General features: G+C 49.8%; 1 protein-coding gene across 6 annotated transcripts in view; it reads right to left on the bottom strand.

Moving 5' to 3' along the window:
- The window catches only part of ZHX3 (zinc fingers and homeoboxes 3), a 48,668-nt gene that overhangs the window by 12,807 nt on the left and 12,895 nt on the right, over positions 1 to 22,966 (bottom strand). For 3 of the 6 annotated variants that reach the window (XR_014698644.1, XM_084538351.1, XM_084538352.1), the window contains exon 2: positions 18,519 to 18,625. The gene's annotated coding sequence lies outside the window, so the exon portion shown is untranslated. Of the gene's footprint in view, positions 1 to 4,439; positions 4,615 to 9,418; positions 9,474 to 18,518; positions 18,626 to 19,799; positions 19,823 to 22,966 lie in introns of those variants that run through there. The other 3 variants (XM_084538353.1, XM_084538355.1, XM_084538354.1) reach the window with 3 other exon arrangements.

Here is a 22,966-nt window from a genome sequence, read left to right as displayed (position 1 = left end):
CCACCTTCTCGTGGTTAGTCTTTCCCTCTGCAGAGGGCCAGAAAGTTATTCATGAGCATTAGCAAGCAGAATACTTGGATGACTATGAATGGGCTTTGCTATTCAGCAGGGAACAGCATCAATTTGACACCAATCCCAAGATCCTCATTTTTGATGCTAAGTTAAATATTACACAATCTAGCAGGGTATGATGACCTTTCCAAGTCGAGTCAATTAGGAAAAAAACAATGAGAACGGCCTGAAGGCTACAAAATATAGCTTTAAAGGCTGAAAGGAGGTTGGTGTCACGGAGGCAGCAGTAAAAGTGAATTCTGTTGCTGCACGGAGATCTGCAGAGCCGCCTTCCCCTCCTTTACCGCACCAGGTTTGCATTGACGCTGGTTTAATCTCATCCTGCAGCTCTCACGCAGGCCAGGGAGAAGCTGCTGGGCACTTTGCAAGGTCTTTGGTTTCCAGCAAACTGCCAGTGGAGATCCAGTTCCAGCATCGCTGTTGCTGGAGACAGCTCAAGTCTCAGATGGATCTGATGCCGTGGTTATCGATGCACCACAAAAAGCCTGTTTTTATCTGTCGATGGGGTGAATTTGATACAGAGCAATCGAGATGCACAAAGCCCCCCATTGTGCCCTTTTAGTGGAGCGCCTCTTCAGAGCATGCAGGCAGAATTATTTGGGGTAAATGTGAACGGTCTGACCCACCTACAGAGAACCTAAAAGCTCCGCGTTTCATTTACCCGTGCATTTGCATCAAGCTCAGTGCGCTCTCCAACAAGTTCTGTTAAAAATGCAATCAAAGCAGCACCAGCCAACACAGCTCTCCTGCTGGGGATCCAATATTAATGCCACCTGAGAACACAGATTGCAAATTTAGCTGGAAGTGAATCACAGTGCCAATTTACTAGGAAAAAAATTAATCAAGTGTACTGTTTGTCCGTTTCATTTCCATGGAACAGTTGCATAACCACATGTTAAGAGCATGTTTTATTCACCGCTCACCTTCTGGAATGTACTAAGGCTTTAATACACCACTAATATATACCAGAACGCACAATTCGCTGATCTCTGTCATTGGGACAAGCAAGGATGTTTAACGGGTAGGTTAAATTAATGGCAGAAAAATTATTCAATTAACAACCAGCCTTACAGCGGGCCTCGGTACACCACCACTGCGAATGCCCCCGACCAGTCTGCACAGCCACATGTGAAGAACACGATTTGCTACGTATTACTTTATGATTAACTGGAAGAAAGATGAGCTGCATGGAACAGCTACCCTGCCGACAGGAAGAAAAAGGGATCGTGCCTCAACTGATGGTCCCTATTTAATCGACTCCTGCTAATTTAATAGAGAGGTAGAGCAGTGAGCGGCAGCCACAGCTCAAATGACCTGTGTACTTAAACCTGCTGCTGGAAATTTGAAGGAAAAATGACTTCAGGCAGAGTCCAATGGATTTGGCACCCGAGATGCTCGCAGGGAACTAACAACTGGGTCTGCAGGCATGGCCACCTCCTCAACGAAGCATCAGGAGGGGACTGGGGGCAGATGCAACCTCCAAGGGGGGACCCACACACGTGGTCCTGCGATGTGGGGTCCCCTGGCACCTCTGCACCAGGCAGGCACTAAGCCAGATGAGCGGCTCAGGTTGGCTTGTGGTTCCCCGAGACGTGCTGGGCGGCAATATAAACACCCCTAGTGACTTGGAAAGGAGGAACAGAGGAGGAAGGTGGAAACTGTTAAACTCAGGATTGCTGTCTGTGAACATGGCACAGCATTTCTGACCAGCCCCGAACCCCAAACTCTGCTCGAAGCATTCCCCCACAAGGCATCCCAGCCAGCTCCTGTCCCAACAGCAGGCCCAGGTACGTGCCACCAGCTCGCCCCAGAGCCACTCTGGGTCTGCTGAGGAAAACAATGCCGAGAGACTGGTCAAAGTGAGCTTAACAACTTCAGAAAATTTACTTCTGCAGAGATTAACAAAGGGAGGTTTCGAAATCGGCACTGCTGAGTATGAACTTTCAGCTTTTTCCAGCTTGGCTGGATACAACTGGTTTGGTTTTAAATGTTTCAGTGAATTAATGAGTTAGGTTGTTAATGCAAAACATTCGTTCTGCGCAGCGCCAAGGTCCCAGTTAGAAGATTAATTTTGTGACCTTTTGCAAACCTCGCCTAGAAACAACAACAAGGAAACCCACCACGTGGCATCAAAAGACATCCAGCGCGCGGCCCCGCAGCAGCTGTGGTCCCCCCATCCCATACGGGGACAGCAGCTCTGCCCCCAGCCCAGCAAATGCCTGCAATGCTCCCAGCAGGGACGTGCTCCCCACCGACGTCCCAGATGACAAAATCCTGCCATGGGGACCCCAGCGCTCGATGTAGCTCTGCTGAAGCATAAAGTGCTCGGTTAAAGGGGGAAAAAAAAGATCAACACCAAAATAGAAGTAAAATAACAGTTTTCTCAACGCTTTCTGTGCCTGCTAGGCAGGCAGACACACTCCCCAGGTCAGGGACAAAGTTGATGTTTCTGTCTCATAGGGAGCCAAGCACAATATTGGCACTTCAAATAAAAGCGGCTTGTTTTTCAGCTCAAACTCTGCGGGCCCTGGTTGATATCATAACATGGAAAAAAAAATTAAAGAAGGAAAAAAGTTGACATTTGAGTGTTTTCTTCCCTTCCCTTTATGCCCTACCTGCAAGCAAGGCCCGGAAGACGCAATCCTTCCTTTGGGAAGCCATCTGTGGACTCCCCACCTTTCCACCAGCAATCAGCAAGCAGAGGACGGCAGGTAGAAAAATTTGGGGGTCAGCAACCCAGAGCCGGTGCTGTTGGCAGCGACCAGACCCCGGGGGGTGAGCTGCCTCCCCCCTCCCACCATCCAGCAGCCCAGAGGGAGATCCCAACGCGTTTCGGAGCGGGTGACCCCGCAGCACAGCACCGGGTGCCAGAGCTGGGACTGGGCGCATTTACCTGGGCGCTCGGGAGGGCGAGGGAACACCAGGTCTGTGCGGCAGCGAGGGCACAGTCCCTCTGCTGCCACCAGCCACGGCAGTCCCAGGACTCTTTTTCTTGGGTTAGTCATTAACATTTGTTTTGCATTTCGAGTCCCTTCATGAGAAATTATGTAGGAGTTCATCAGTTGTACTAATTATCCAGCTTATTGCCAAAACATGCCCTGCTTGGGCTGGTGGGAAAAGAGGAAGGCTGGAGCCTGCTGTAGTTTCCAGACTGAGAGGAGAAGAGGAGAGGTGAAGGTCTGTCCCACAGCAGCTCTAACCAAGGCTTCCTCTGCACAGCCCTGGAGCCACAGGCTTTGAGTACAACAAGAGCACAACGAAGCATGGGGCGAGGGCACGCAGCAGCAGCACCACCCAGACAAACCCTGCTCATCCGTCCCGGGGACGTGCTATGTGGATGGACACATGGCAGTGACTGGCGAAGACATCTCTAAGTACTCCTGCATTCAGCATGGGCAGACCCAGAGAGAAGAGCCCACCTCTCCAGAGCACACCTCACCTCCTGGGCACGGATGGCATGTCCCTTTTAGCTGTGCCAGTGTGGCTCTGTATCAGAGAAAAAAAGGCAGGATTGGGCAGGTTGTGAGGCAGCACGGAGCCCACGGAGCTCCTCTGGTCCTGGTCTGTGGCTGTGCATCCCTGGGACTGCAAGGCCTGCAGCTGGAAGGGCGCTCATGGCATAGATCTCCTCCAGCAGCCTAAAAGCACCAGCACCAGAGCATCACCCAGGCGAGCAGCACGCATCCCCACACCGTGCCATCGCCTAGGCTGCGCGCCTATAGGTACCACCTGCCCGGGGGCAGTCAGCCCACCACTTCTCTGCCACCCAGAGCCCGCACCGAGACCACCACGCACCTCGTTCTGCAGGGGTTTAACCCTGCAAAGGACTGCCAGATCCCGTGAGGGAATGCTTAACGGGGCTCTCCCCTTGGGCACAGATCGCTGCTGCGCTGCGGGCACTCCGCTGTCAGGTGAGCTCGGCAATAACAGGGGAAGCCACGAGCAGTAAAACAGCAGCAGCCCGAGACAAGCAAAGCCTCTCCATATCTTATTATTCGGTGCCACACAAATGTACAAACACACACACCGATTTCAGCAGTTTCAAGCTCCCAGCAGCATCGCACAGTCAACATTTGTGCTAAGGAACAATTTCTCTTTATGCCGACTGTTCGGGGTGCTTTGTAGCTTACGCCTGGCTTTGCAAATGCGCGCACAGTTTAAAGGCAATGGAGGCTGGCTGGCTGAACAATCGCAGTCATTCTCCATTACTTGGCAGGCCCGAAGTAGAAAAGCGTCATTTTCATTTAGGGTAGTTAAACAGAGCTATTCATTAAAATCTCGTCCTTCTACACGCTGCTGCACCTCTCCATTTAAAGCATGCCTGGAAGAGAAGACCTCTCCCCTACCCTGCCACACTTTGCACTGACCTGTTTCAAGTCATCACCGATTTGTGAGCCACCTTTTCAGATTGGTCTCGTACTGTCAGAACAGCAGCAACTTGCCTTTGTCTTCGTTACCTGGGTAGAGGCTGCTTCTCTCCATTAGCGCTCAGGGACTAATGGTAATTATCTCAGCTTTTTTCAGATGAGCACAAACCCGAGCGAGATGGAAGGCTAGAGAGGGGTGGCTGAAACAGAACGCGATTAGAGTATAAAAATAGGTCACTAGGATAATATAACCTTTAGACTACTGGCAACGTGCCCCCCTTAGAGACAAGCCTGTGTGCTATATTTCAATAGAACGTCAGGAATAAAAAACACACCACACATCAAAACAAAACCAATGATCATCCCTCCGAGCTTTGCGTGCTTCTGTGTGAACGTTACCACCACTAATTCACTCACTCTTTTTCCTCTGCTCCCATCCATTTGACCAAGGACCAAATAAACGTTATGCAATCACACCCTTGACATCTTCAAACAAAAATCTCTTTTAGCATGCAGGCTTCATTACAGCTTTGCTCCGAGTCACACTACCTCAGCAGGGTTTACACTCCCAGCGTCCCGGGGACCCACCTCCACGCATAGCTTCGATCCTCACATTTTGTCCATGTTGCAAAACATTCCTGGCGTTGCCCCAAAGGAAACGATCTGGCAGACAGACAATCATCTATCCGCACAGCCAGCTCGGAGGTGAACGCTACCAGCAGAGGACACCAGACAGCATTAGCAGGGCTTCAAGAAGTCCCTCAGCTCATCGGCATCTGCGTCCCCCATCACCTCGCACTCGGCTGGTGAATACCAGGAGGTTGGCTTGTGCCTAGGCAGGGCCAGTCATGTTTACAAGTGCACAGGGGCTCTGATTTCAGTCCCTTGTGCTTTCTCTCGGAGGTCAGCTTTTGCTTTAATTGTGAGAGGGATCTCTTTGTGATTGCTGCTTGATCACTGACATCTAAAATGGCCACACATGGTCAACAGGGGAATATTCTGCCACACCGTGTCCGGAGTTGCACGGGTAGACATTACTGTCAAGTATCACCATTTAGACAGAGCAAGATCAGCTTTGGTAGACCTAGCTCTTTGGAATCCACGTGAAAATGGACAGATTAAGAACTAAAATATACCTCTCTGTATTTTTATTATTGGAAGCTGTCGATGAGCTCCAAGACAAAAACTGGGGGAGCTTGGAGTGAGGACTCATGGTTCCCAAAGCCAAACAAGAACCAGAGTTAGAGCTTGGTCACTGTTACGGTTCTGGCAAAAATCCTTGAGTCTTCTAAATCAGCAGGAGATGCCAGGAGAAACTGAAGAAGAGTTCACAGGCCTGAGCCCCCTACGGCAAGAGAGCAGACAAAGCACACAAGCCCACTCTGCTCTCAGCCCAGCACCAGGTCATTTGTGGGAAGCCTCTAAACCGCATTTCCCAAGCACTTCTGCTCACAACCCCACTTCCAGGTTTGCACATCCACTTCCAGATGGGTGACCCTACTTGGGGGCCACCACCCCAAGCTTAAGAACCACAGCTCTAGGCACTATCACAACATTTATTGCTACAAGAAAACCAGCATCAGCTTTTATTTCGTGACTGAAACGATCCCACTGCAGGACCACAAAAACAAAAGCCTGCTAGAGGGTCACAGAGTTTTCTCACCAAGCATCCAAGGCTCTTGTGCAATGAAGAAAGGCTTGCTGAAGACAGGCTGATCACCAGTTACTGAGCAGCCACATAAAGGCAATGATTCCAGGGAAATTGAGTGGAGGGTAAAGCACTCCAAGGTCCAGATTTTAAAATGAGATGTGGGACATGAGTGGGAAGCACTAAACTGAGCTACTAAATAGTACCAGACACCAAACGCGGGGTGCTGGAGCTGATCATCTGCAGCACCGACTGAGGACTATTACAGCGCCGCATCCCCTTCCCAGCTGAGCACTGTTGGATTACTTCATTCCCCGTGCCCTTTTGCAATATGCTAGCTCTGTGAGCTGCGCCGCGTTCTGGCTCGCCATCAGCTCCCATTTCCCCACTTACAGTCGCTATAACCAAAAAGACAGCTGCAAAATGCTTCAGCTGAGAGCAAGGAAACAGGGCTGGCAGGTCGGGATCGTGGGTTTTTCTCCCCCCACGGATCCCGCTTCGGTTGTCCTTTCAGACGCGGAGCGCAGCCGATCGCTTTTGCAGCTTATTGAATACGCTGGTTTATGGCAATGTTTTTCTGCTCACTGAACTGGCTCATTCTTTCAGCAGAACAAACTGTTCCACGTTGAGGCAGGAGTTGGCTGTGTTTTAACAAAGGATTTTTCCCTTCTGACAGTGTTTTGCAAAAGACCCAAAAAAATGAGTTTGGAGCCAAGTTACAAAAGGTCAGGAGAGGCTAGTCAAGCCATGGGTGTAGTTCCTGTATGTCACAGCCAGTAAAGGAAATGGGTGGGGAGAAGAGGAATGGCATTTTGAGCTGAAATAATATGCATAAAGTCATTATAATGAGGAATGGGCTTTTGAATGAGGATGGCAAGTATGCCTGAGCTGTAATTTCTGCTTTACAAGGGTAGGCTCAGGTCTCTGCAAGCATTTATTGGTGTGAAGTATGCATTTGACACAGTTTGAGTAGCAACAGTAGCGAGAAAAAGGCAGTTTTGCTCCCTTCCCCTCCCCAAGCTGATTTCCAGGCGCTACCATACTCCCATCTCCCATCAGCCAAATGAATATTCAGGAGGCTTTTGCCGAGAAAACACCAGTCAATCACCAGCACAATGCTGGGGGAAGAAAATACTACATGGAGAAACGCACGGGGGACTGGCAGCTCATTCCCTGCTCAGCTCGGGCACCCCAACCAGCCCTAATGCGGGGCAAAGCACCCCGGGGGAGGCCCATCTGGTGGGGCTCCACCACCCCGGCAGAGGCCAAACCATCCCAGCAGATGCCTGTCTGCTGGAGCCCCACCATCCTGGCCCACACCGCCGCCGTTCCCCATCGCCCTTCCCTGCACCCAGAGGCCGGGTGAGCCCAGGGCTGCTGCCCAAGCAGCGAAGGGCCAGGCCCCAGGCTCCCAGCAGCGCTGCCCTCCTGGGCTCCAAGCCACGTTTTCATTTTGCTTGCAAGCAATGAAAGGGTGAGTGGTATGACTGCAGCCCCACAGGGCACAGATACCTAAAGGGATGTCACCAGAGGGTGACAAAGCCGATTTTTCTGCTTTGGTAAGCCTTCAAACTCCAACTTCTGGCTTATGTTTCCTCCTGCATCAAGACCTCGCGAAGAGGAGCTGACAACAGAGCTTCCCTCTGCTCCTGTGGGAGCTGGGACCACCAACGCTTTCTGTGATGGATGACCAGGCTTCTGCTGCAGCCCCGCTCCCCCTCCGGCAGTGCCAGGGTCTGTCTGTGCCAGGTACGGGGCACAGGTGAGCCATGACCGCCAGCTCTGGTCCCGTGGATGTTGAAAGAAGGAGAGCCACGGGGCTCTGCAGCAGCTGACAGTATGTCATGCCTAATGCTTAAGCTTTTCCAGGCCTCAGAGGATCCCTGAATAGAAAGAAACCACCCGCCACTGGAACACAGCCACTTTTGTGGCTGGAAGGGGCAGATGTTCAACCCCATACAACAATGCAACACAACAGTTGAGATTGTAAGTGAAGAATGCTGCATCCACTTAAAACTGAAGAGGGAAATTAGGGACACCATCTAATTCTAGAGTCACCATTGTCCTAACGCTTTGAGTTCACATACCTACTGTGCAAGAGGGGCACAGGGTTTTCTGCCATTGCCTTAAATAGCCAACATCCTGGCCCAAAGCATTGAACCACAAGAACTTCAGAAGCATATGGCCAGACTGGCAAGTTTTCAGCTCCTTCAGCTGGAACACAGTTTTCCAAAAAGAGCCCGGCTCCTTTTCAGTACCTACATAAGTGACAGACTTCCAGAAGTCCCCACTTCCCAACAGTTTCTGCTGGCATACAGCGGGGCAGATCATTCAGAGTGCTCAGCATCCAAATGGCCAAAGCCTTTGCTGAATTGCTTGGTGGGAAGCTGAGCTTCAGAAGTCTGCAACACAGCAAGCACCAGGTACTTCACCACCACGAAGAGTGGTTATGGAGAAATATATATATAGCCCAACCACCAAACCCTCATTCACTAACCCCAGACTGCTCACACGACACAGCCTTTCTTCTCCCCTTCTTTAAAACAATCACCACCTCTTTTAGGATTGGCACCAAGAGAAAAATGGATTGGGGATTTCATTCTAGATTTCCATGGGCTGGAGATACCAGAATCCCAACTGAGCACCTGCCAGCCAAAAGCAATCCCTGTCACCTGCTCTTTGGTTTGAAAACTAGATTTGTTCCAAACCATTTGTCAAGCCGCTCTGGGCAGCAGGCAGAGAAACAGAACAAAGTTCAAGGGTTATTTGTGATATGAACCATGCTTGTCAGGATTCTTCACTTCCTCCGGCTGTTTAGCGAGACTTGGAATGGATTATCCACGGAGAGGCAATTATTTTTTGCGTTGAAAGCTCACCATCCTCTGTAGGTCAGCTGTGAGCTAAAAGCATCCCAGTTATTTACTGCTGGAAGCTGAAGGAATTTCCTTACTCTCTGAAGACAGACATTTAAAATTAGTTTCAAGTACAGTTGTGATAAACAAATCACGTCCTCCTCCCCTCCCCCTTCCGTTTTTTTTTTTTCTGCTGGATCTTTAAACCGTGCCTGCTGGTCTCACCGGCCATTTCCGAAGCTGCCCTCTGCAGCTCCTCATTTAAAAATCTGTTCACAAGGATGCAGGGGAATTATGCAGAGCAACACAGACGCCTTCCGAGAAAAATCAGCAAAGCCAGAACCCTCTTTTCCAAGCTCTCCCTTAGACTCTTGATTCCCCAGAGCCCTCAGTTTTTGAGTTCCTGATACCGTTAAAATAAATAAATCGCCAGGAGTTTGACTATTCTCATGGCACAAGGTTAGGAGTTGGTTCGTTACCTTATTGCAGGGAACACGGGCTAAAAATCAGATGCCGAGGCTCGTTCGGGACTTCAGCTCGTTGCCGAAAGTCAGCTGGTGGTGCCTCTCGCTGGGTGGAACATGAGCTCGCCAGCCCACTTCACGTACGCTACCGAATAGCTGCTGGATGCAAGCAGCTTTTGGCAGCCACGCGGGGAAAACGAGAGGTGTTTTAAGGTGGTATGACAGCCTAAGGGAAGGGGCTTGGTTCGGGGACTGAGGTTTCCTGCGAGCCTTTATTCAAAATATTGATGTACTAATTAATTTGTGGATCACAAGGCCTTAATACGAGGAAATTCGGTTAAGAAATTCAGGCATGCTGGGAGAATTGCTTCCTTGCCATGCATTAGCGACTATACCCACAAACTGCCAGCAATCACTAAGCCTCCACTCTGCATTCAAAGCTCTATACAATAGAGTTTATTATTTTTAAGCTTTTCAGACATCACTGTAGCGAATTTAAGAGCACTATTTGGAAGATTAAGATATGAACACCACCATATTATTCAATTTAGTCTAACACTGAACACTTATTTCTCTAAGTAGTCACAGCTAACACTTCGTTTCCAACTGCCAACAGAGGAATACTTACAGCTCTAAGTCACATTGCAGCATGGTCTCGCAAACCAAATTTAGGAAATGAGAACAAGGAAATTACTATCATTATGCAAATACTGCCCAATTACTGCCAAGCCATACAGAACCTGTCCTCAGGTCTCTGCCATAGGTTTTGAAATTACACGCACACAGATCACAAGCAGGAAAGCCCCACTTTCTGCGTGTGCAGCCGAGTGTGAAGTTATTAGCACATCTCCAACAGCTGTATTTTCTAAGTACTCACTGTTTTCTCTGTTCACACGGACGCAGAGAGGCATGTACCTCTTGCTATCAGCTCATCCATCGCCTGTAGCAGCAGACAGTCAGGCAGCCGTGGGTTTTAACAGCGACATGCCAACCCCACAGGCCCCACTACGCTTGGGATCTGGGTCTTGTTCCCATGTTATCAGCCCGCAGGAGTGCCAAGAGCAGCAGAAATCTTCATTTCGGCCCCACAGGTACTGGCTCACCTCAAAAGTGTTATGCTTTTTCTGTGCAGCCCCATTTGCAGAATTAAGGCAGCTGCTGAGCCGCATTGCTGGCTCATCTCCTGAGCTCCTATTTTGGGGCCTCCATGGATGTCACAGAAACATACAACAGCCAGGCTTGGGAGGGACCGCTGGAGGACAGCTGGTCCAACCCCACACTCAGAGTAAAGAGTGTCCATCAAACATCACCAGGCAGGCAAGGCTTCCTAACAGCACCAAGCTTGTTTCCTATAAACTCCTGCTGCATGGATTCAGAACTGCTTTTTGGACACTTGTGTAATTTACAGAGACCATTAAGTAATACTTCTTTCCAAAATCCAGACGAATTGCCCAGAGAAGAGAGAACAAAGAAAAGAAAGAGAAAAAAAAAAAAAGCAAAACACAGAAAAAGCCATAAAGGCAGGCAGGTTCCAGGACTTTTTACCCCTCCCAGTGACAAAAACAAATAGAGCTTACTAATAGCTGGTTGATTTGCCCAAATCAGACATGCAGACAGGTGACAAGGGGGAGTGATGGGAGAAAAAAGAGAAAGGGCTTGTGCCTGTTTTCTATCACGATGCTGCTTAAACAAGAGCTGACTGCTGCATTTTGTCCTCTTGAAACCATCCCACCCTTTGCAAACAACAGTGCAAGCTGGACTAGATGGGATGCAGGACAGAAACAACGTCCTTCGAGGGGAATAAGGGAATAACCAGGGAATTAAGTGAAATGAGAGTCAATTAAAAAATAACTTTGCCTATCTGAAAGCTCTCATTTCATTAGAACTGATTTAGCTAGCTTGAAGAAAAGCTGTCTTTCAGGGGTCTAGAATTTCCCAGCCTCTCAAGTGAAAGTGGAAAAGTTCTCACTGCAAAATCCCAGTCTATACCACCCAAAGCATCACAGCCTATGCTGTTGCCTCAGGGAAACAGGGAATAGCAAAAAAGACTATTATTTTTTTTTTTCCAAAAGGCTCGCTTCTTTTTCAGAGAGAAATGGAGGGCAGTCTCATTACAGCAGCCTAAAACATTCCCCACCATCATTAAGATGAATGGCACGGTATAAATTATTAACTCTGTTCAACGCAACTCAGAAAATAGCACGAGAGACCACACTGCGGGAGGAGTCAGCACAGGGGAGCACAACGCCAAAATAAGGGCGGTGCTGTGTCAGCAGGCTGTCTGCAAATACAGGGATCGGGCTGGCTCAGGGGCTTGGTAACAGCGTGACGGAGCCGCTCGTTTCTAGGTCAGCAGTTCAAATCAGAGCCACGCTCACGGAGATGAAGGCACGCTTCTAGACAAGGTGAATTTACAGGACCCGTCCAATGCCCAGCACTGCTCTGCTTGCTGCAGCACATCGCCTGTCACTTCCCAGTCCTTGGGGCAGGACGAGCACTTGCTGAGACGTACCCAGGAACTGCCCCACAGATTTTCATCCCGAAGTCCTGGCTCCCAGGGCTGGGACATTTTGTAGAGGCGTCCATCTGGAGGAGTGCAAGTGCTGGAGGCCATGGGGCTGCAGCCTGGGCACCCCAATCCCAAGCAGCTGCACCCACAGCTCCCGGTCCCCCAGATCCATGTGGCAGCTGGAGGCACCCCGGCTGTCGTGCAAATCAACAGGGAAACAGATGCACAAAATACACCGTGAAAAAACATTGCAGGACTTACGTTTCACAAGAATGGGTCACTTTCTCAGTTACTGTCCCGAAGCTGTTCAATGTTACTTCATTTTAATTCTGCTTAGAGTTTGAAAGCCCAGAAGTTGAAGTTATTTAGCTACTGCCAATTGTGGAAAGAAAAAAAAAATCCAGACACTGCGGACAAAGGAAGCAAACAACGACCCAATGCTGTTTCTCCGGGCAATTGTTTTCTTCCTTGGGCTGGGAGAGAGGCAGACTTGGAAGCACCTCAATGATATTGCAGCATAGCAGGGTGTCAAAGTGGATAAAGCTCAGGGCAGCAGGAATTCCTCCTGTATACAAGCCCATAATCACCTGCCGGGAAGAGATTAAGTGAATGGACCTCTGCATATCAGGGGAACAAGGGGAGGAAACGTTAACGGTCTGCTCAGAAGCACACAAGGCAGCTTCACAGTCAAATCCCACAAGGGCAGCGTCCTTAAGATCAATCACGCAAACCTTTGTATCAAGCCGCTTGCTCTAGTCGCCAGCATTAGGCAAAACAATCAAGAGGTTCGTTAAGGGAACTCGACCTGGAATAATGCCATAAAACTGTACATACCTTCCAGTGACAGGTGGAAAAACAGTTTGCAACACTGCCCCAAACACCAAAGAGCTACAGTCCCAGCCTCAGCCCCTTCCAGACCATCTCCTTTCTCACCCAAAGGACTTCACCATAGGGGCAGCCCTCAGAATTCAGGGCCAGCGGCTCCCATCTGTACCCTCCCATCCTCTCCCACCTTCTAAACTGGGCTGCACTATGTAACAGTTCAAGCAAAGGTACCCTGGAGAGGAAAGGGTTTGGGGTTTTGGGAAGGGCTGCCACAGACACGCAGAAGCACATACTACACAGTGCCCCTCCACTGACCAGGCAGGGCTGAGATGAAAGCCAAACTTCTCTCCAAAAGGGATGGGCTTTCCCAGCTCCTGGGCCATGCCTCTTTCACAGACGATAACATCTTTGCAGGATAAATACACCGCAGATGAAAGAGCTGGCCCCAGCCTACGCTCCTAACAGCCTGTGGCTCGGTTGCTTTGGTGGGCTCCTCGACGGCGTGCACCAGCCTTCGTGCCCAGCTGCAGAACCAGAAGGAGCAATTTGGATTATAACACCGAGGGGCTCCAGAGCAAGCCCCTGCCTCCCCTGCCCTCCCACTTCCCAGGGATGTGGGGAACCCTAACACTTTTACCCTTTGGGAAGTGGTAAGAGGAAGGCCAGCACTGTTAATCCTGCTCTAGAAAAGAGTAAAAAGGCACGGAGAGAGAAAAGGGTCTGGCCGAGGCACGTCCCGTGGGCTCCAGCGGGGAGCAGCTCCAGGTGCCAGCATCTCTGTCCTCAAAGCCATCACCTCTCCCTAGCATCCGCCAGGGCCTAAAGCAGAAAGGCAGTGCGGGAGCAAAAGCAGAAGAATACTTTAAAGGAAAATTTCATGCAGAGGAGCTCAGAGGAGCACCAGAAACCTGCTCTACCAAAACCGGCCATTGATTTAAAGCTAATGGAAAAAAATAAAATAAATCAATAAATAAATAAAGCAATGCTGGAGAACACTTCTCCGCTCAGGGAGCACACGCCTTTGTAGCACGTCTGTGGCTGTGCAGGGAGCTGCAGGTTCTCACAAAGTGACAGCATGCTCTCTGGGCACCAACAGAGCTGTTTAAATGGATCATCCTTTTCTCTTTTCCCCGTGAGAACAGAAGAAAGGCCACTAAGATGGTTGTGCCTTCTGCTCTGGGCTCTTCATTCACTGACCACGGAAAAGGCTCTGACTGCCTTCCCACTGCCACAGCACTCCTGGGCTGGAAGGGAAATGCTGTTACCGGCAGGTTACAGAAAGGGAAGTGAGGCACTGAGCAATTTTAAATAGCTCGCCCAAAGTCACAGGAAGCTTATTGCAAAGCAAGAGATTGAACCCAGGACTTGTGAGTCCCAATCTAGTTATTTATCAGAAATCATCCATCTAATAGATCACCTCTTGTCAAAAACCCTCCTAGTTTGCATACAGACATTATGCTGAATTATACTGGCACAGTGAATTTCCACTCCAGCCCAACACGCTCAAATTGCTGTTTTGGAAATAAAATCAAAGCTGCCGCGTGTTCAGCATGCCGAAGCAGACAACTCCCTCAGCGCTGCAGACAGCCCCACCACCACCAGAGTGCTTCTAAGACTCCAGATCAAGATAAGAGGTTGGTTTTGGTTCACAGTTAATCACTTTGTTTTGAAGGGTGGCCTCCCATGAGTAAGCCCTTACTGGATGACAAGTTTCACCTCGTGTTTGCGTCTTCATTCATAAATACTTCTGCACGTCTCTGGATGAAGCAGAGTGAAGCAGCCCTAGTGCTGCTCCAGATACCAAAAAGCCTTTCCCTTTGCACAAGGCCTCACCTTGAACCTGGCGTGCAGTCAGTCTGTGTTGCTAAAACAAAGACTGAACGCATTTTATCTGGGTTTTTATGGGCCACAGGCGCAACTCTTCACCTTCCCAAAGAAAATCTGCTTGGAGCCTACAACACCCCTCAGCCCCAAGGCTCTAAGCAGACCCCAGTCCCCAAGTGGAAAACCTTTGGTAATGCCTTCCACACCCTCCAGGTAGCCTGGTTAAGCAGGGCTGCCTCAAGGCATCCCCGTGGCACTGCCAAAATCATGCTGCAAAATCATGGGGATGCGGGGCTGGGGCCAGCACGGGGCAGGCAGCAGCATCGCCCCCACCCGTGCCCCAAATCCTGCCCAGCTCCAGCCCTTCAAGCAGCAGCAAAGACAAAACCTTCCAGCAGGCAGATGCACTTCTAATACAACCGACAGTCAAACCACATCTGGATATCTACAGAGCTCAGGTAATTTTCAGCTGATGACAGCCAGTAAAAGCGTGAGGCAACAGGCCTGGAGAGGGCCGCACAAGATGGGATTTTCTCTTCCATGCACTACAATGCAGGCTGCCTGGAGGGGAGGTCAACACAGCATGGGTCTAGCCAAGAAGTTTATGCAGTGTTTAAGCATTCGGTGGCCTCAATCTCCCTGTATATAAGCAATTTAATTTGTCCAACTCAAATTGTATACAAACTCTGAGCAGCTATGTCAATAAGAAACAGAGCAGCTCTTCTGGGCGGAGTAGGAAGGGAGAGCTGAAGGAAAGGAATGCAAGGACATCAGGAAAAAACTGACTTGCTAGTTGGGAAAACTTCACAGTTACACATCCTGAGTGGGCAGATACGAAGATGAAAGCAGAGGTACACAAACCCCTGCAGTCGGTTCCCAAAACAGCCTCACAGCTACACGGCCACCTGCTTGGCAATCCGTGAGCTTTGTCCAGAGCCCCCAGCCATCACCTTCCTAAGGGGCACCGAAGTCTGTCAGCTCAACAGAAAAAATAAGTTAAAATTAAATTAAATAAAAGAGAGAGAACGTGGCCACCACCGAGATTGCTCCAGAATAAAACACCCACTAGAAAATTAAATGGGTAAAGAACAGTCCTGCTCCACAAAGCCTTCAAGTGGTGAATTCTTCACTTTGTTCTTCTTGCTTGCTCTAACGAGACGTGTCTCTCTCAGGGTGAAAGACTGTGGGAACTGAAGATATCTTTCTCCCATCTCTCCTCCACTGGATGAGCAGAGGCAGCCGCTGATGACAGCCGTACGAGCACGACGGCCCTGCCCCAGCCGGCTCTGCTTTTCAGGCTGCTCACCAGCAGACCCTGCTGTGCGCACAACCTGACCCCAAACCCAGGTGAGGAGCAGGCTCAGAGCTGTAGCCAGGGCTAGAGACGTCCTGCAGAGCACCCCCTTTACTCACAGTGGCAGCACCACAGGTTTTTCCTGCCACAGGTCCTGTCTCCACTGCACCACACTGTCTGGTAAGGACAAATGCTTCACCCTCTGCAGGAACCAGCCCAGCACAGCCCTGCGGGAGCACCTCCAGCAGGTCATCTTGCTCCTAACAAAACTAAGCCAGCAGCCTCTGGGTCCTTGGGCCCCAAACACGGCCCTGCAGAGGTGTGACATTAACACTGCCAAAAATTTCCTTGCTTATTTACATTGCGGGAGCACCTAGGGGCCCCAACCAAGCCAACATCTGCCCTGCAGAGCTCTGCCCACCCTGTGTGCCCGCAGACGTGACGGCCAGCTCCGTGGCACCGCGCAGCCCTTCGGCGCTCAGCAGCAACACAGCCCAGCCCCAGCCCGGCCAGGGAGCAGCAGGAAGGGACTCCCATGCCAGACACAGAGGACAGGTGCTGCCGGCCAAGCCACACGGATCCCAGCACCCCAGAGCTCCGCTGGTGAGCACCCAAGCTCATTGCAGCCTCCCAAAAACCAGCAGACCCTCCAGCACAAACCCCAAAGCCCGCTAAGCCCTGCCAGCTGCTAACCCAAACACTCAAAGGCTGATTCTTAGGAAGGATGAAATCAAGAGGTAAATAACATTTCCAACACACCAGTGACGTGCCAGACACGTCATCCAGCAGACCGTCGGCAGGCCAAGAGCATTTTTCACTGCTCTGCCCTCCTGCTGCCAGACCCGAGGCAACACGGCCGTGCAGGAGCCAGCAGCACGGGGCTGGGGTCCCCCGGCCCCTCTGCCTTCCCTGGGCCCGGCAGGGAACACAGCAATTCCCAGGAGGGAAGGAGAGCCAAAAAAGTGACGGGACAGCTCAGTACAGCCTGCTTTGTTTTGCTGCGCAAGCCAAGTGCCGAAAGTTGAAAACTCCAAACATTTCATCTCTGAAGGCATTAAATTACCATTTTCTTATTTCAACGTCTTCTACTCGCTTCAGCATCCAGATACGCACTTCCCAAATGTACTGCTAGGAATAGGGTGTTGTAAACAAAGTTTTACAAAAAAGGAAGGTTAACACACAGCATATTTTTCCCATTACTTCAATACATCCTGCGAGCTCTGCAAGCTTGGTAGAGAAAGAGTCTATTTAAAAATCTAGGGTGGGGAAGAATTAGCTCACCAAAACCATAAACAGATTTGCTTTGCACTTTTAGTCCAAGAGAAAAACAAGACAGGCTATGTGCATATTGATGCACACAATAGCAAAATCATTTTAAAAACAAATGAATTGGGAGGGAAAGGACATCAGAGAAGGGTGGGGAAAAGGAAGAGTTGAGAAAAAGGGGCCAAGCCCTAAGAGCAGTGATCCTGAGAGTTTGGTTCTCAAAGCTCCTTCAGAAGGTACTAGAAACCCTGCATATGCCAGGGCACGGCTGCGAGCATGCAGAGGGGATGACACGAGTTGCTATAATGCCACAATCTGTCCCTGTGTGCAAACCTTTGAGTAATAAATGACACTGGACGTGGTGAGGGAAGCTAGGAACAATACCAGCACCAGTCCGGTTGCTGCACTCCTCACAGGGCACTGACTACTGAAGTTCAGAGCAAGCAGGCTCCAGGCATGGCACAACTGGGGTGAAGAAAAAAAATCAGAAATAAGTCTTGGGGTGGAAAGCCGCCTTTCCAGAGGGACACTGTCATCTATCTCACAACCATGAACTACGGGAAATGCATTCTCCATCGGTTAATGTCTGCACACTAAGGCTTAACCACAGAGCTTCATTTCTTGCACACAAATTGACTCTGCTCTGGTATGAGACCCAATTTCTCCTTCAAAGCTCTGGAATGGCATAATGGAAAAATGAAGGGTTATTTCCAAGCACACATTATCCACCCACAGAAGGCAAGGGCGAAATGCATCGCTTTCCTGACCCTCTCACCTGCAATACAGGGCAGATGCACATTTGTTAAGTTGCACAGATTCACAGGGCTGGGGGAAGAACAGAGTGGTCTAGCACAAATACACAAGTACCAACCAGAAGAAGAGTACAAACACACAGGATGTCTGAACACTCTTTTCGAAGGCACAACATCCAGATGCAAGAAAAACTGCCCCCTTCCTCAGGGGCTGCTAGGAGCACAGCCCAAGACCTATACCAAGTGTGCAGCAAGGAGCGGTTCAAGGGTTAGCAGAGCAAACCATTGTGTGATCATTTATTTCAGCCAACGGGCTAGAAAAACCGTCATGAGAAGATCTTCTTAACTCCTTTGAAGCCTTAAAGAAAGCCCGTCTTTCCCTTTTCCCAGTGGCTCACAATTACTACTCATAGCCAGCCACTGAAATCAGTAATTAACCCATAGTTAAAAACACGTAGTTGTTTTATTTCATGTATTCCATTGTACTTCACCATACAAGGGTACCTCCTCCCATTAACACAGTTCTACCTGATCTTACCAACACAGGAGCGAGTACTCATGCCGAAACACCAGATTTCTCCATCCAAGCTAGGCAAGACAGAACCGTGCACCGAGCACATCATGTCCTGACAGTGCAGGACCTACCTGCCAGGCGGACCACATCCTTAACACGCCACCTTCCAGTTCTTCTTCTTTGCTTGCACGCATCTTTAAAGCGTCAGCAGGCGCTTCAGCTGTGCCGAGATTCAGGGCTGGAAGAGAGCACATTGCACCAAAAATTACTGCTACGGCTCCAAAAGAGAAGGTGACCCTTGGTTAGTAAACACGAACAGTAAAAGCACAACACCAATCAGTTCAGTCAGCCTCCCTGCTCACGCCATCCGCCCCACCTTCTGCAATAAACCTTCAGCAAAGCACCCCAAAACGCACACCTCTGACGTTTCTCCCACTCGATTAGTGAAGATAGGGCTTGCCAAAAGTTAGCCAAGCACACTGAACCAGCTGCCCAGCACCCAACCACGCTGCTCTTGCCCTAGTAAGAGGAAAATACAGGATCACAGCGAGCGAGGCACCAGAGACTGTCAGTAAGCACTCCGCTCATTAAGCGGGCTGAGGACTAGAAACCCCAACGAGCCAGGGACATATTTAGGGAAGTAATCACAACAACCTGACCAATATGCCGCAGCCTGCATCTATATATAACCCGCACTTTTACTTTTAGCTATGTGCTTCCTCTCTCCCCTCCGTTCTCCTCAGCTGCCGCCTGTCTCCACACCCCGAGCCGAGCAGTAAAGCCAGCCCTATGTATTTCATCATTTCTACACTTAACCATATACAGGGATAATCGGCCAAGAGGATTTCTGGGCGTAAGTTCAGGCAGAGGGAGAAAACAGCATATCCAAAAACAGAGTCACCCTGGAAAAAGGTGAGCCAGCGCTTGCAGCGAGGATGAAAAATAGGAAAACTATGCTGCAAGTCCTAGGCAAAGGAAAATTTTCACTTGTTGACGGCTCCTGCTAGAGCGTGGTCGGTGACAGGTTCTCCTCGCCCAACGTGCGTCACATCCCCAGCACCAAGTCCAAAGTGTCTCTGCTGCTTCAGCCAGCACACAGCCTCAGCCAGACAGCCCCGGCCAAACCCCTGCCGCTGGTTGAACTCCTTCCCTCGGCTAGGTCCTGCCCAGTTCACAGCCATTTCACTCCCAAACGTTGGTTTCTCCCATTAAAATGGGTAAGTGAAGTGGCACGGAGAGATTTAACCAAATAACTAGCACATTCACACAGCAACTCAGGAGAGCGCCTCATCAGCCCACCTCAAACCCCACAGAGAAGCTGCTGCTGCTCTGGCTGGAGCATCACAGTCAGAAAAGAAAAAAGGCAAAGAAATCGGGCAAGTGCTGAAGGATGAACCAAGGCTCTCGCTCACCGGGTGCTCCAGTGTTCAGACACACGGGTCTTGGTCCCTGCTGCCAAGCTGTGCTCGTACAAAGCTTCCCCGTGCGCTCACGCTGCTGCTTGCTGTGCCATGATTTAATTCATGGGAAATGCAAAGTGAGCACAAAACTGGGGGAAAATCGCAGCCCTAAGTCAAGCACACCACTGGAGCTGAGAGAATAAGAAAAAAACACTTTAAATGCCTGCTAGATGCCACAGCTTTTTCTTTTCCTCCCCTAAAACGAAGGGAAGGTTTATTCTTAACCTGTTAGGTTTCAACACACTTGGAAAGATCCCAGTGTTGAATGCGGGGACCTTGACATAACAGGTGACAACCTCTTACACGCCAGAAAAGGTTTACCATATAATAAGAAACAAATATTAGACTGCTGATCAAGTGGTTTTTATTCCAGCAATTTGTGTAATTGTCCTGCAACAACTTGCACAACACCACAGTCTCTAAAACTATGTGATAACAAACCAGCGCCGGCTGCCTATCTGCCATGCCTTCTCTGATAGCAGCAGCTAGAGAGCCCCAACCACAGAGCTGGTGTCTGTTATACCAGCTCTCTTGGCTATGGTAGGTTTAATATCATCTGCATGCTCTTTTAGGGATGAAACATATGTCTAAGATGTTAACAAACACGATTTCTTGATCCTCGGAGTACCTAAATTAAGAAGAGTGACCTTGATCATAACAGTTTGATCGTAACACTTTGCGCTTCCTGCAATTAAAGGTGTTTTAAATAGAAACTCTGGCTGGAGGCACAAAAAATCTCAGTTTCCCAAAATCTAGTGCTGAAAACACAGAGCAAAAAGCTTGCAGATTTGGCAACGCAAGTCACTATTGCCCTTTGCAGCTCCTTCTTGAATTGCCTGAGGCTTAAACTTCAAGTAGAATAATGCATGGAAGAGGTGGGGGTACAGGAGCACGGGCTGGGCTTTCCTTGGAGCAGTACACGCCTACAGCTCAGCTGCCTATCACAGGAACTAGAAGAGCAGACAAGGACTACCAAGGAATGTTTTGTTTTTTTTTTCCTAATTTCTTGCAGGTAAAATAATCCCAGGCACATCTGATACCAATGACACACTCGGACTTGTTCAGGTCCTTCCACGTCAGGGATTTCCTCTGTATGCCAGAACTATTAATCATAAAAGTTCACATCCCTTCTGCCCTTCCTTCCAAGTATTTCAGTTAACTCAGGATTGAGTAAGTGCCTCAAAACCTGCAGTGACTGCTCGAGAACGAAGACGAACATATTCCCAAAACATTAGGCTTGACGCAGAGGATAAATCATCCTAATGTACCTGTGGTTTTACAGTCTGTAATGCCTGAACCATCTGGGATGGGAGGCTTGTAAAAATAAGGAAGGAAGAAATTCCCAAATTCCTGTGCAGGATCCACTGCTGCGTTTGAGCATACACTGGGTCTGATGTTTAAAACCCCAAACCACTGTAAAGCTCCAGGAACAGATTTCTGGGTTTTCCTTTCACTGGGCAACCTCACCTCAGACATTTCTAAATGGCTGTTGGCTCTCTTCTGCTCCGTTTCGGGTCCTTTTTGGCATTAGTGGAAACTGAACAATGCTGTCCCTGATCAAAGCTTCCTTACAGAAGCCACGCGCAGGCCAGCCTGGTATCTGCAAACAGCAGAGAAGGTACAACAGGCTCTCACCAACCCACCCAGCAGGAGGTCAAGCCACAAAGAGCAAAATGATCCTTAAAAAGATGGAAACGTCTGCTCTGGTCCCCAGCAGAGTGCCAGGGTGCTTCGCCGTTTTCTTGCTTTCTTTTCTTGTGTTTCTAAGACAGGGAAACAGTTCAGATGTGCGTGCACTTAGCACGACTCCTGCTCCAGCAGAGCCCAGCACGTCCCTGCAGGAGCGTGGCACTTTGTTCCCGAAGCAGACCATGAGGTTTCTGTGCTGTGCTGCTCCGCATCCCGGCACCCACAACAGAACAGGCCTGCTGCAAAACATCCTTCTGTTCCCTCCAGCTGCTGTGCCAGCCCAGTTTGTGATGCTCACCAGTGAGCAGCTTTCCCAGCTGATCCTGAACTTCCCTTTGCTGCTGAGCACGTCCTGAGCTGACCCACGAGCATGCTGCTCCTTCCTGGGACACGACCTCTGCAAGGCAGCAGGAGACATGGCTTCCTCGCACGCCTAGCACAAGCAGTATTCTGGTGCAAGCACAAACCTCAAAGCAGCTTCTCTCTGTGATCCATTTCAGTAAATCAGGGGCTGCCCGAGCCCCGTGAGAGCCGGCGAGCCCTGAGCCAGGCTCCTGCCTGCAGGGCTGTCTCGCTGGCTGTGCCACGCACACCTGGGGGACACCACGAACACAGAGCTACGTGACCCCGGGCTCTTCTTAGAGCAGATTAAAGGTGGTTGTCACACCTAGCAGGGAGTGAAGAGCTCATCCATACCCTGAGACCTAGGACGCTGTGCTGCGATGCCGATTTACAGCCAAGTAAAGCTCCTTCCTGGTGTGATTGTGCACCTCACTTGTGAGCCCATAGCATGCCACAGCACTCGCCCATAAAGGCTTCCAGCTCCCAAGGTACAATTACGGGACCGAAGAGCTACCATTTCGGATCTCCGAAGTGGCTGTTTCTATTTCCCCAACACTTACACTGAGCTGGGAACTTGTCTGTACTGATACTTCCTTCGAAGAGAAGTAGCCACCCCACAGACACTCCTCACACCCCCTCTCCGCCTCTTCCAGCCCAAGCGGACCCACGTCCTGGAAAGGCTGCATCACCCAGAAAGGCAAGTCATACAATTCAGCATCCATAAAATTTAATTTTAGAAGCAAAGAGCATAAAATATTTCTAGCCAGCATCTGCTTTTATAGGGAGACATGCAAACTTATAGTATCTTTAGTCACTTCAACCATTTTAAGTGCCAGAAAATTTAAGCCACAGAATATAATTTGCCATCTCTTGCTTATTTTAGACTGAAAACAACCCTTCCTAACCTTACCACACCAGGCCAGTGCTGTGCAGAGGGACCGCAGGAAAGCATCTGGACAACTCCCACTCATGGGAGAACAAACTGCACCTGCAGCACGGGTGCGTTCCCACCGCTCAGTATTAGGAACAGATTTCTAGTGCGTTTTCATCTTCCAGCAACTGACGCGCCACAAGCTCACTGTTAAACC

Source organism: Aythya ferina (genome assembly GCF_964211825.1).
Source record: "Aythya ferina genome assembly, chromosome: 16".
In the NCBI taxonomy this organism is placed as follows: Eukaryota; Metazoa; Chordata; class Aves; order Anseriformes; family Anatidae; genus Aythya; species Aythya ferina.
The sequence above is the reverse complement of the archived record's forward strand: the minus strand, read 5'-3'. Positions and strand labels throughout refer to the sequence as shown.